The sequence below is a fragment of the Prosopis cineraria genome, unplaced genomic scaffold, assembly GCF_029017545.1.
Source record: "Prosopis cineraria cultivar Desert tree isolate PC_DT_omini unplaced genomic scaffold, ASM2901754v1 PC6, whole genome shotgun sequence".
Lineage (NCBI taxonomy): Eukaryota > Viridiplantae > Streptophyta > Magnoliopsida > Fabales > Fabaceae > Prosopis > Prosopis cineraria.
This window is the reverse complement of record NW_026555337.1, coordinates 40,794,019-40,805,367: the sequence shown is the minus strand read 5'-3', so window position 1 is coordinate 40,805,367 and position 11,349 is coordinate 40,794,019.

The following is an 11,349-nucleotide window of genomic DNA, read 5'->3' as shown; positions in this document are numbered from 1 at the left end:
TGTCTTCCTCGGTTACCCCTTCTCGTCGTCTTCTTCTATTTCAGCTCGGCCGGCTGCTTAGTCGGTGATCGGGTTCTCTGTATCAAGTCCAGGGGTACGCAATCGTTGGTGGGACCTCTATTGTTGCTCCCATTTTAGTCCGGTGTGCGTGCTCTGTGTCCGGTGCACCCTCTTCTCTTCTTCCAGGTTCAGTGCCTCTCTCTGCCTCTCTCTCTCTCCTTCCATCCCTCGGTCTGTTCTTCTGTGGGGGCGAAATGATTTTGTGTTTGTTGTTGATTGTGCATTTTTTTTCTAGTGTCATTCCAGTAAGGTATTTGCAAAAGAGAAGAAACTGCAGTAATATTGATTTGTGATCCTAAAATGGTTCCATATTTGTTTATATTTATGCGATATTCAGACCTGATATTTTGCTCTATTCTATGATTTTGCCATGAATTTGGGAAGAAAGAGTGAGAAGCCTTTTGTTCGTTTGGTATTTTTATGTTGTAAGATGAATTTATTTTGTTCTGTTCTTTTGCTAGTCGAGCACATATACTGGCAATGAACTGGAAATTTTGTAACATTTGGTTATGTGTCTTTCAAGAAGCAATGAAAATCGGCCCAGAGCTGGCTGTTTTAAAACATAGGGCCGTTACAAAAGGGAGAAAGGCACTGCTTAACAAGGACTTTGGACTCTTCCTTGATTCCTTCCATGTGTTGCACCGAAACTTAGGTTCTACATTGGCATGTTTGGTGTTTGGTCTCTAGATTTGGAAAAGCTTTCCTTTTCATAATAGAAGGAAAACATAAATATAGATTGTAGCAGAAAGGTCGATAAGATATTATAGACTAATAAAATAGTTAAAAATAAGGGAGAATGACAAATAAAGAGCTTGTAATAACATTAATGCCAAATAAAATTTTAGTATTGAAACATGGTTGAAGGAGTACTGAAATTTAGAAACATTAATGTTGAAAAGTCTTAATTTGACATTAAAGCTCTTATAATGTCCTCATAAAATAAAAGTTTGGCAAGGTTCTTCCGACTTGAAAATTTGCTTGTGTAAAAGACGAATGCAATCTTGACCAAAAAATTAGCGAAGTTAGGGAGGCTGTGACTATGACTTTCCCTGACCCTCGCATGTTCTATGGAGAAAATTCAAATTTCATGTTTGGTAAATCTAATAGTATTATTTTGTGTATTCATTGGTGACATTAGATACATTCGATAGTAGTTTGTTTTTTACCCTAATTGTTAATGTGCAGGATAATGGCTAAAACAAAAGGAAATCCTTTAAGGCAAAAAAGTTGTTCTGGTTTAAGCAAGTTCAAAGAGGCATATCGTGGCAAGTATACAACCCAGGGAAATGATTTGAAAAAACTCAAGCAGAAGCAGTTGCAGCATGGAAAAAGTTGACATCAGAAAACAAGATCACTATAAGTGTCTGGCTAAGGAGAAAAACGCTGGTATAAAAGCTTACGAGGTATGTTGTTTTTGACCTCAAGCATGAAAAATGTGATGAATTCAAGTAATGGTGCTGACTTGTTTTACTTGGACAGATTCCATTTGAGACAAGGTGTTCTCCGACAAAGATGAAGGAAGTTTTTGATTATATAAAAAAGCGCTGAGGGATAGGGTTAATAGAATAGGATTTGGTAAGCTTTTAAATATTAAATGTCACAAGTTGCCTAGAGATTTATGCGATGAAGTGATGAAGGCATTTGATCCTCCTACATCATCCCTTTTCATTAAAGGTCAAAGGAAAGTCATCAATGGCAAAGCAGTTCATGCCTTACTTGGCTTGCCTAATGATGGGGAGATAGTTGATATGAATGGGGATAAGAATAAATTAAAGTTGTTAAACAAGGAGTTTAAAAAAGTATCCTATAATGTAATTAAGGACAGGATACTGTCGGGGAAAGAAAATGATAAATTTGAGTTTCTCTTCATTCTCTATTGCTTAGGGAATTTTCTTTGTCCAAGTTCGAGTTCCAAAATAAGTGATAAACTATTGAAAGTCATGTCCGGGTTAAATTTGGGAACTGTACATTATGATTGGTCATCTTTTATACTATCTGAGCTTGGAAAGGAGGTAGCCGAATATAAAGCATGGGAGAAGAAGGATGGGCACAAAAAAACTATTGGAGGATGCTTATTTCTTCTTGCGGTATGTGGGTAAATTAAGATATAATTTGTTATAAGTTAATTATTTTGCAAAATTCTGTGGGTTATATGATATAGATGTAAATATGCAGATTTTCTACTTTAAATGTTTCCATTGGAGCCAATTGAGATGTCATCGCAAGAAGATGCTTTGGAACATTGGACAGAGGAGAGAGTGACAGCATGAGTTCAACTTGAGAAGGCAAGTGATCATGGCATTTTGTATCACCCTTCTCGAGGACATGACAGCTTCTCAGTAGAGCTTCCAGAAATGACTTCCTTTTATGATCCGGTAAGGGCAAAATGATGGTTGTTAATTAGCAAATTTATTTTTTATATAATTTTAAACATATGACATTTTATATGGTGCAGGACATAAAAGAGGTATACAGAGATATTGTGACCTTTACACGTGGAATTGCACAAAGACTCCTCAAGCTCCAAGATAAAAGAAGAGGAGAGGAAGTTGTTGAACAGCATGATGGTGAAGAGGAAGAGGAGGAAGAGTTGGAACATGATGACAAAGAAGAGGAAGGAGAAGAGACAGGAGATGAAAATGAAAAGGAGGGAGAATTCGAAGAAGATGAGAAGGAGGAAGAGGAAGGACAAGTAGAAGGAGATGAAAATAAAGAGGAAGGGGGATCCAGAGAAGATGAAAAAGAAGAACAGGAAGGACAATTAGAAGGAGATAAAAATGAAAAGGAGGGAGAATCGGGTGCACAAGAAGAAGTAGAAAAGCCAATTAGAAAAAAAGACTCTAAGGGTGAAAGGACACTAAGACGGTCACAACGACAAATAGTCAGCACTATTCGTTCACCCTTTTTGGATGATAGAGGGAAGGCAAAAAGAGGACATGAAGAAATAGGACAATGTACAGAGAAAGAAGTTTACCAATACTGTACAAAGTCTATTCCACCCAATGAGGGACATGAGTATGATATTCAACCTTACTAGTTCATGCATTCATAATCGATTGGTTGATATAATTTTGTTTTCTGTAACAGGAAAATTGTGGAGATTGAGCAATATTATGTGACAAGATATGAATGCAAGTGCCTAGGTCCTAGACAATGGATCAGTAGTTCGGTGAGCAAGTGTGCTAGTTAAAATAGATCAAGTTATAGTAAAATTTTAATGTAACTATAATTTTGTTATGTAGGTTGTTACATTAATTGGAAGACTTTTGGTCAATGAGCAAAAGGAAAAGGATCAACTTGTGCGGCGACACATTTTTGATCCAGATTTTATGGTTTGTCTTACAGTTTAATTCCTTTGTTTTATTAGGTGCTTACAAGTTACAAGTGTTACATTTTTTCATTTCAGGGAACCATAATCCACCAACAAAAAAGATGGGACTTGGATAGCCATTTGAAGGACTTCATGCCAACTACCATCGAGTATAACATAGGAGATTGCGATTTTATTTTTTTCCCTATAGTGTTTGCATTGCATTGGTTTTGCTATGTTGTGGAGCCGAAAAACCACAATGTATGTGCTGGACTCGATGCTACCATTTGGTAAAGAATCAAAGAAGAAAAAGAAGAATATAAAGAAAGCGAAGGAAGCGATGTTGCCGAAAGAGAAGGAAAAAATGGCATATTTTATGGTATGCCTTTTCCCATATAATGATATATAAAATTTTTTGGTAGAAGCTTCTCATTCACTTTGTTCTTATTCTCAAAAAAGCAGGTTTGTAGAAATATTAATGAAACTGAAACCTGAACTTGTTGATGACAATTATGACCTTGAGTTGAAAGTGGTGCCTATGAACAGCAACCGACGACGTGAGTAAAAAAGCTGAAATTGTGTACATGTAATTAAGTATATATTTCCCAACTACGTGCTGACAGATTTCATATTTTTTATAGATCTGATTGTGGAATGTATGTCATCTTTTGCCTTAGACAGTGGAATAATACTGCACGAGAGGAATGGGGCGACCTTACTATGCCTCCTCTAACAATGGTAGGAACAAATGTTAAAGCTAAGATATAATTTGTTATGTGTGACAGTTTTCTATCTTGTGAGTTGACTTTATGTGATTGTGTAGGAACAATTGAGTGAAATGAGGAGTGAGGTATTGTATTGGTTAGTGACTCATCCACACAACAGAGTGGGCTCTCAAATCATGACATCCATTTCGAATGCTGGGCATGCACGATCCAAAAGATTGAAATCATAGTGTAGACATTTGTGATATGTAAATTAAACCTTTATGTAATTAAGTTTTTTTCCGTGGCTTCTTATATATGATACAGCAATTAATTTAAAAAAAACTTTGACTACATGTTCAACAAATTTGACAAACTGTTATTGATTTTCATTGACTCACGTTACTTTCAAAACTGACGTTCGGTTTTTCACAATATATGTTACGGAATTTTCAAGTGAGGTTGGTGGAACACAAATTGTGCCTAGCAGCTTATCCTTACATAATGAAGTCCCAATTCATGTTAGGCTCTTTCAAAACATACATGCAGCTTTTTTCCAAGTTAGGTTAGGACATTCGCAAGAGACTTTGCTGGAACCCAACTTGTGCCATGTCAATTTTCATCAAATAATAAATTTCCAAGTCACATTAGGAACTTTGACAACATATGTTAGTTACTTTTCCAACTTAAGTTACCAAATTCTCATGTGAGGTTGCTGGAACAAAACTTGTGCCAAATGGCTTATCCTTACGCAGTCAATTCCCAAGTCACATTAGGCTCTTTCAAAACATGCGTTCAATTTTTCCCAATTTAGGTTAGGCCATTCCCAATTGACTTTGTTGGAACCCAACTTGTGGTAATACTTATCCTTTAACAATGAATTCTCAAGTCACTTTAGGCACGTTCACAACATACGTTAGTTATGTTTCCAAGGTAGGTTAAGGAATTTCCAACTGCGGTTTTTGAAACCCAATCTGTGGCAAGACTTACAAAAAAAAGAGTTCCCAAGTCATGTTAGGACATTTCATATTATACGTTAGCTACTTTTCTAACTCAGGTTAGGGAATTCTCAGGTAAGGTTACCGGATCCCGATTTCTGACAGGTATCTTCTGATAAACAATGACACCTAAGTGGGGTTATTCATTTCACAACTTATGGTAGGAATTTTTCTTGCTTTGGATATGAAATTGCCAACCAACGTTATTGATTCCTATTATCTGACAAGTCTCTTAATTGTCTGAAATACTGTAGAAAATTTTAATCCCAAGTAAGGTTCTATGTTGTCAGAAGTTACATTAGCAATATCCCTTACTACGTTAGTGAATTCAATAGTCTTATGCCATGACAGCATTTTTACTCGGATAAATTTAGACCTGAAATTTTCATCAACTTTATATTACACTGATTGCAATACATGTACACCATATTTGCATCCCTTTTTACCCAAAAAATATCTCAGCTACCTAAATGGTACCTATGCAGTCCTTATAAAAAAAAACATAGATTGCAATCCTATTTACATAACCTATCACCTCCACAAGTACAAAAAACATATGAGGTGGCTGCCTGTACAAAAGGTTATTCAACAGCAAAATGCACAAAATAAATAAAAACCATATGCATTTCAATTTTAAACTAACTAATATGCATATGGTTTTCACCCCTTTTCAATCCCTACATTGGATTGGGATTCCTACATCTATTCTTGGTATGTCCAGCTTGATTACATCTTAAGTAATGATACGCTTTTTTATTCTGAAACTGTGACTCTCTTCGCTTGGTAGGTGGTCGCCCTGGGGGACGTGTAGTCAGTGGTGGTTCTAAAAGGTATTCTTTTCATAATCTTCATAATGTAGCTCGGTCAACTGAGGCATGTCAATGGTTTCCACCGGAATCATTGTGGAACTGTAAATTTTTTCTTGTGCACGAATAGTGTAGCATTCTTCAACATATGAATACACATTACCCTAAACTAATTTTATTGCTGCACATGCATGTACACAAGGAATTCCTACCATTTGCCATTCTTGACAAGAGCATTCTCGCAATGTTAGATTCACTCTCAAGTCATTGTTTCCTACCTTCACTAGTATCATATTCACACTATAATGTTCAGCCACCATAACTACAGCTCTCAATACATTCTCCCTCAATTTTTCCTCAACACGTGGTCCAACTCCGTTTGACCAATTCGCCATTTCTATTTTGCTATTGTATAGCTTCCTCGCTAATTTTGCTCGATGCTCATTTATCAACGCACATATATGATGTTTTCTCTCTTTCACTAACCAAGCATTGAAAGATTCAGCATGGTTTGATGTTATATTGTCCCATCTTTTGTATGGAAATCTTGCTAACGCCCAACGATTTATGTCCCTATTTGTTTCTAACCATCTTGCCAACTGTGGAGAGAAAACCATCAAATGACCCATAGCAACATGAAATTCTGTTTCCAACCTTGCATATGCAATATTATCTAACAACTTAAGTGCATCTTCCTTGGTCATCCCATCAATCCTTCGCATGCCTCTATTAATTTTTGTAAATTCTGAGCTGTAATTTTCTTTGACATGATGATAACAAAAAGCATGTCGATTGCCATCAAATATTGCACGCACTGCACCAACAATAGCATTATGCCTATCTGACACTATGGTCAATTGAACTTGGTGTGTGATCTCTCTCACATTTTCAAGAAACCAAGCCCAATTATCATATGTTTCTCTCCACCCACTATTGCATAAGCCAAAGGAAATAAGTCATTATTTACATCAATTGCAGAAGCTGCTAGCAAAGTCCCCTTATATGGACCGCTTAAATGACTTCCATCGATAAACAAAATTGGACGAGCACCTTGGAGAAACCCTTTGATGCAGCATCCATATGCAATAAAAAGTCTATCAAATCTATAATTTGTCGAGGCAACCCACTTTGCAACTGTGTCTGGGTCCGTCTCCTTCAATTTCTCACAAAGCCATGGAATCAACATGTATGACTGCTGTGGAAGCCCATGTATTTCCTCCAATGCTCTATCTTTTCCCCTCAAAGCTTGTCGATATGTGAGATTTAACCCATACTCTTTATAGAGGTCTTGTCTAATCTCATTTGACGTTTTCTCCATATTCCCCCTCACAGCATCAATGATGATTGATGATGTCAATCTTGAGTTAGCCTTTTGCTTTAATAGGAGGTTGTCTTGAGCAGAGTGCATGTGTTCATTGTGGAATTTTTTCACACACAATATAGAGGTTGTCTTCCCAAGAGCATAAGCTGATATCTTCCATTTACAACCATCAATATTGCATTTGACAATCATCTTCTTAGGGCTGTTTCTCATAAATATGTAACCAAACCTATGAGCAAGGCTGTATTTATATAGTGCTTTTCTGAATACAATTGCATCATCAAATGTCTGGCCAACACCTATAAATAAATTCTTTCATTTTACCGAATTAACCTCAGGCAGTGGTGCAAGAGCATTTTGTGTTGAACATGGCAAAGAGGGTGATATACTTTCAAGCTCTTGCCTACAGGGAGATCCTGGCAGTGACCATGTTAACAAATTCTCCATCCTACATTTACAATTACTTACAGGTCAATATAAATGGTCATTAAACTAATTAAACACACAAATAACTAAGAATAACAACTTACTCCATCGAGTTATCCATTGCTCCATTTATTTCATTATCATTTGTCTCAACATACACATGTGCTGACTCATCATTATACTTTATCAAATGTTGTACTCCCTCATCGTCTAACAAATCTATGTATGTGTCTTCACTAAACTTCACTGTAAATTTTAAGTCAGATGCACCACTTTCAACTCCTGTCACTGATGACACCATCCTCAACAGCTCTTCAAGATTTATGCCTTCTCTAATCAATTTAGAAATTAATCTCCCACCTTCATAGGTTATCTTCCCTTGTAAATCTTTTACAAAATGTCCATCAACATGAAGATAACAAAATACTTCTTTTGCTGAAGTACTTGCCATATGGGAAATAAACCTGGAACAACTACAAGCAACATACAAATTTAGTACTTCACAACTGTCCATTCCATAATCCCAACCTTGACTACATAAATTCAGCATCCATGTTACATTTTTCAACATTCACGCACTTTTCAACACAGATCACAAAAATTCAGCATCCATGTTACATTTTCCTTGTTTTTCACTCCTCAACTTTTTCAACTGTGTCGTTCTCGGAAATCATTTCTTCCACATGTCTATATATAAAGTCTAGTAATCATTAAGAAGACTACTTTTTTTTCTAGGTATAAAACAAAGAGAAATGGTGCAAGATAGCATTTGCAAAGATTAAAACATTCTTTCTGTGCGTGCTTGACAGAGGACATGTGTAAAAAAAAAACAGAGCAATGGAAAAGAAATGGAAGAAGAAGATGCAGACTTCTCTTTCACGCATGGCAAAGGACGAAATGTAAAAGAAGCAATGCATACAATTACCTATTAGAAGACGATTATGCTCCACTAATTTTTCCCTAACATTTTCAATGCACGAGAGCACACTCCATCAGTATTTTTCCCGCTGAAAAACAAGAAAACAGAGCACACGAGATGAGCTTCTTTCCTGTTACCTTTCAATGTTTAGTGAGGGGGCAGTTTTGTAAACTCAAGTTTATTTTTTATCCCACTTAAAGACCATGGTCTTTAATTGGGATTTCTATTTTTCAGGATCTCTAACTGGAATTAATGTCCTTAGAGGGTCTTCAATCGTCATTCTCCCAAAAAAAAAAACACACGCACGTAAACATGTCAATGCTAACTTCTTCCAAAAAAAATGGAGGTGATGTTGCTGCTAAAATAACTGACCATTTACATATAATACTGTTATTTAAACCTGAACATAGTATGGAATTTTGATTTAACTGTTATTGCTATCAAGTATCAACCCACATATTGTTTGGCATGCAGAGTAAATAAATACAAGTTTCAACTAAAATCATGTGACTGTAGTACCTTCAAAACTCATTCTGGTTTTTATTTTAATGTTAAAAATATAATTCAAAAAGCGTCCTTAACTTTCATTTCAATCTTATTTGCTCTGTATTCAAACATAAAATCTATATATATATAAGTATATATATTTTAAGGTGTTCATCAGTAATTTTTAGATTTGCCAGTTGACTCAGGCAACCAAAAAAAGATTTGCTAGTTAACAAAGATGGGGTATATTATATTAGCTTGAATCAATATTGCCTGAATTGGATCTAGATAATTCAACTGATCGAACTGCAAGCCGACCATATTTCTGCCTTAAAATACCTCCAGAACCAGCCAAAAATGAACAGGTTAAAATTGATGAGAACTAATGAAAAAAGCAATCAAACTAGTCTTGAACTAGTTTTTCTTAATTTTTTTTTTTAAATTCTTTTGTTTCCCATGAAAAGGCAAGCAACAGCTTGAGAAGGAAGATACACAAACAAGAGCTTAAAACAAAACATAAACTTAAGACATAGTCATCCTATCATCCCAAAGGAGAGGGGCACAACTAGGTGGAATTGTCGGGAGCAAGCTTAGTCTTTGAATGCTTTCGTGAGCTGCATGAGGTAAATAATCAGCACATTGAATCGCTTGCCTTAGAGAATATAAATTTTTAAATCTCCCAATGACCACACAGCATTTCTCTTATCATGAAAATATCATCTCTCAGTGGGTGATCATCTGGAGTATCCCTCATTAACAGGTTAATAGCATTTAGTGAATCGGTATGTAATTGTATCTTAGGAAATCCCATGCTTCTACATACTTCCAGACCTGTTCGACCAGCAAGGAGTTCAGCGGCAGTTGTTCCTTCGCATCCCAGATTTTTCATAAAACCCATGAGCCAATCTTCGTGCGCATTCCTAATAAATCCTCCACAAGTTGCTTGTCCTTGTTGCCAAACAGATTCGTCCACATCAATTCTGACAGTACCTAGCAGCAGGGATCTCCAGTGGGCATCTCCTCTTTCAATAACCGGGTAGAGATTGTGTTTCCACGTGTCACTTGCAAGGTCTTCATAAAGATGATGCAGACGGCAATGGATAATCTCCTCGGCTGACTTATTATACCCTTCAAAGAGCTGTTGGCATCTGTGCATCCATAACAGCCAACAATGGAGCAGGTAATTTAGGGCAAGTATGACGGTTCAGTTTAAATTTATTTAAAAAATTTAAGATCGAACTTAAAAACATAATAATTTTTAATAGTCAAATTTTTTAAAATATATAATAAATATTAATTAATTCCATAAATTTTATGTCATTTTATATTAAAATTTTAAAATACTATATATTTAAGTGTATTATTATAGTTATTTTTTAAAAAAATTAAAATATTTTTATTTTTATTATTTTTAATCAATAAAATATTTTAAAATAATGTTTAAAATATATTTTAATATTAATTTTTATATTTTAAGACTCAATTTTTCTTAAAAAAAAGTTGAGCCAATACACCATTTGCATATCCAAAAAAAATATATTTTATATTTTATAAAATAAGATAACTAATAAACTAAAAATAAAATTCAACTATATACAAATTCCTGACTCTACTATTAGATAAATATAATAAATAGAATAATATTCTTAGATAATTATTTGATTGTTATCCACGTCAAATTTGATTAAGAATTAAGAATATATTAAAGTAAATACCTCTTGTATGTAGGGGTTAAAAAATATAAAAATTTAAATAAAAATTATTTCAAAAAATAGTATTTTATTCATAATTAAATGATTTTATTTTATATAGTATAATAATGAATATTTTTCTCATAGTCTTAAAATGAAAGGTACTGTTTAATCAAAAGTTATTAAAAAATTTAAGTTAGTGATATAATCGTGATGGAATTGAGATTAATTTAATCATTATTAAAATAATATAATTTAATTAAAATATATAAAATATTTATATATAACCATGATAAGAGCAATATTTAAACATCTAAGATATTAATTTATAAGTAAAGAAAATATTCATAAATAAATTACACAAACTATAACAAAATAGTAACAAAGATACTTAAATACAAAGTTGATAAGTTATTATTTTTTATTTTATTCTTTTAAAGTTAAAATAATATTTTTATGCTTAACAAAATTATTTAAAAATTAAAATTAGCTCAAAAAATAATATTTTTAAAAGTTTTGAGTATTCAGGTTGGTCAGGATAAGTCCAAAGGTGTTAGAATCAGTTGTGGTTATATAAACTTTTAAAAAAAAGTATGATACTTTAAGCATAATTCGAAAAAACCTTCCC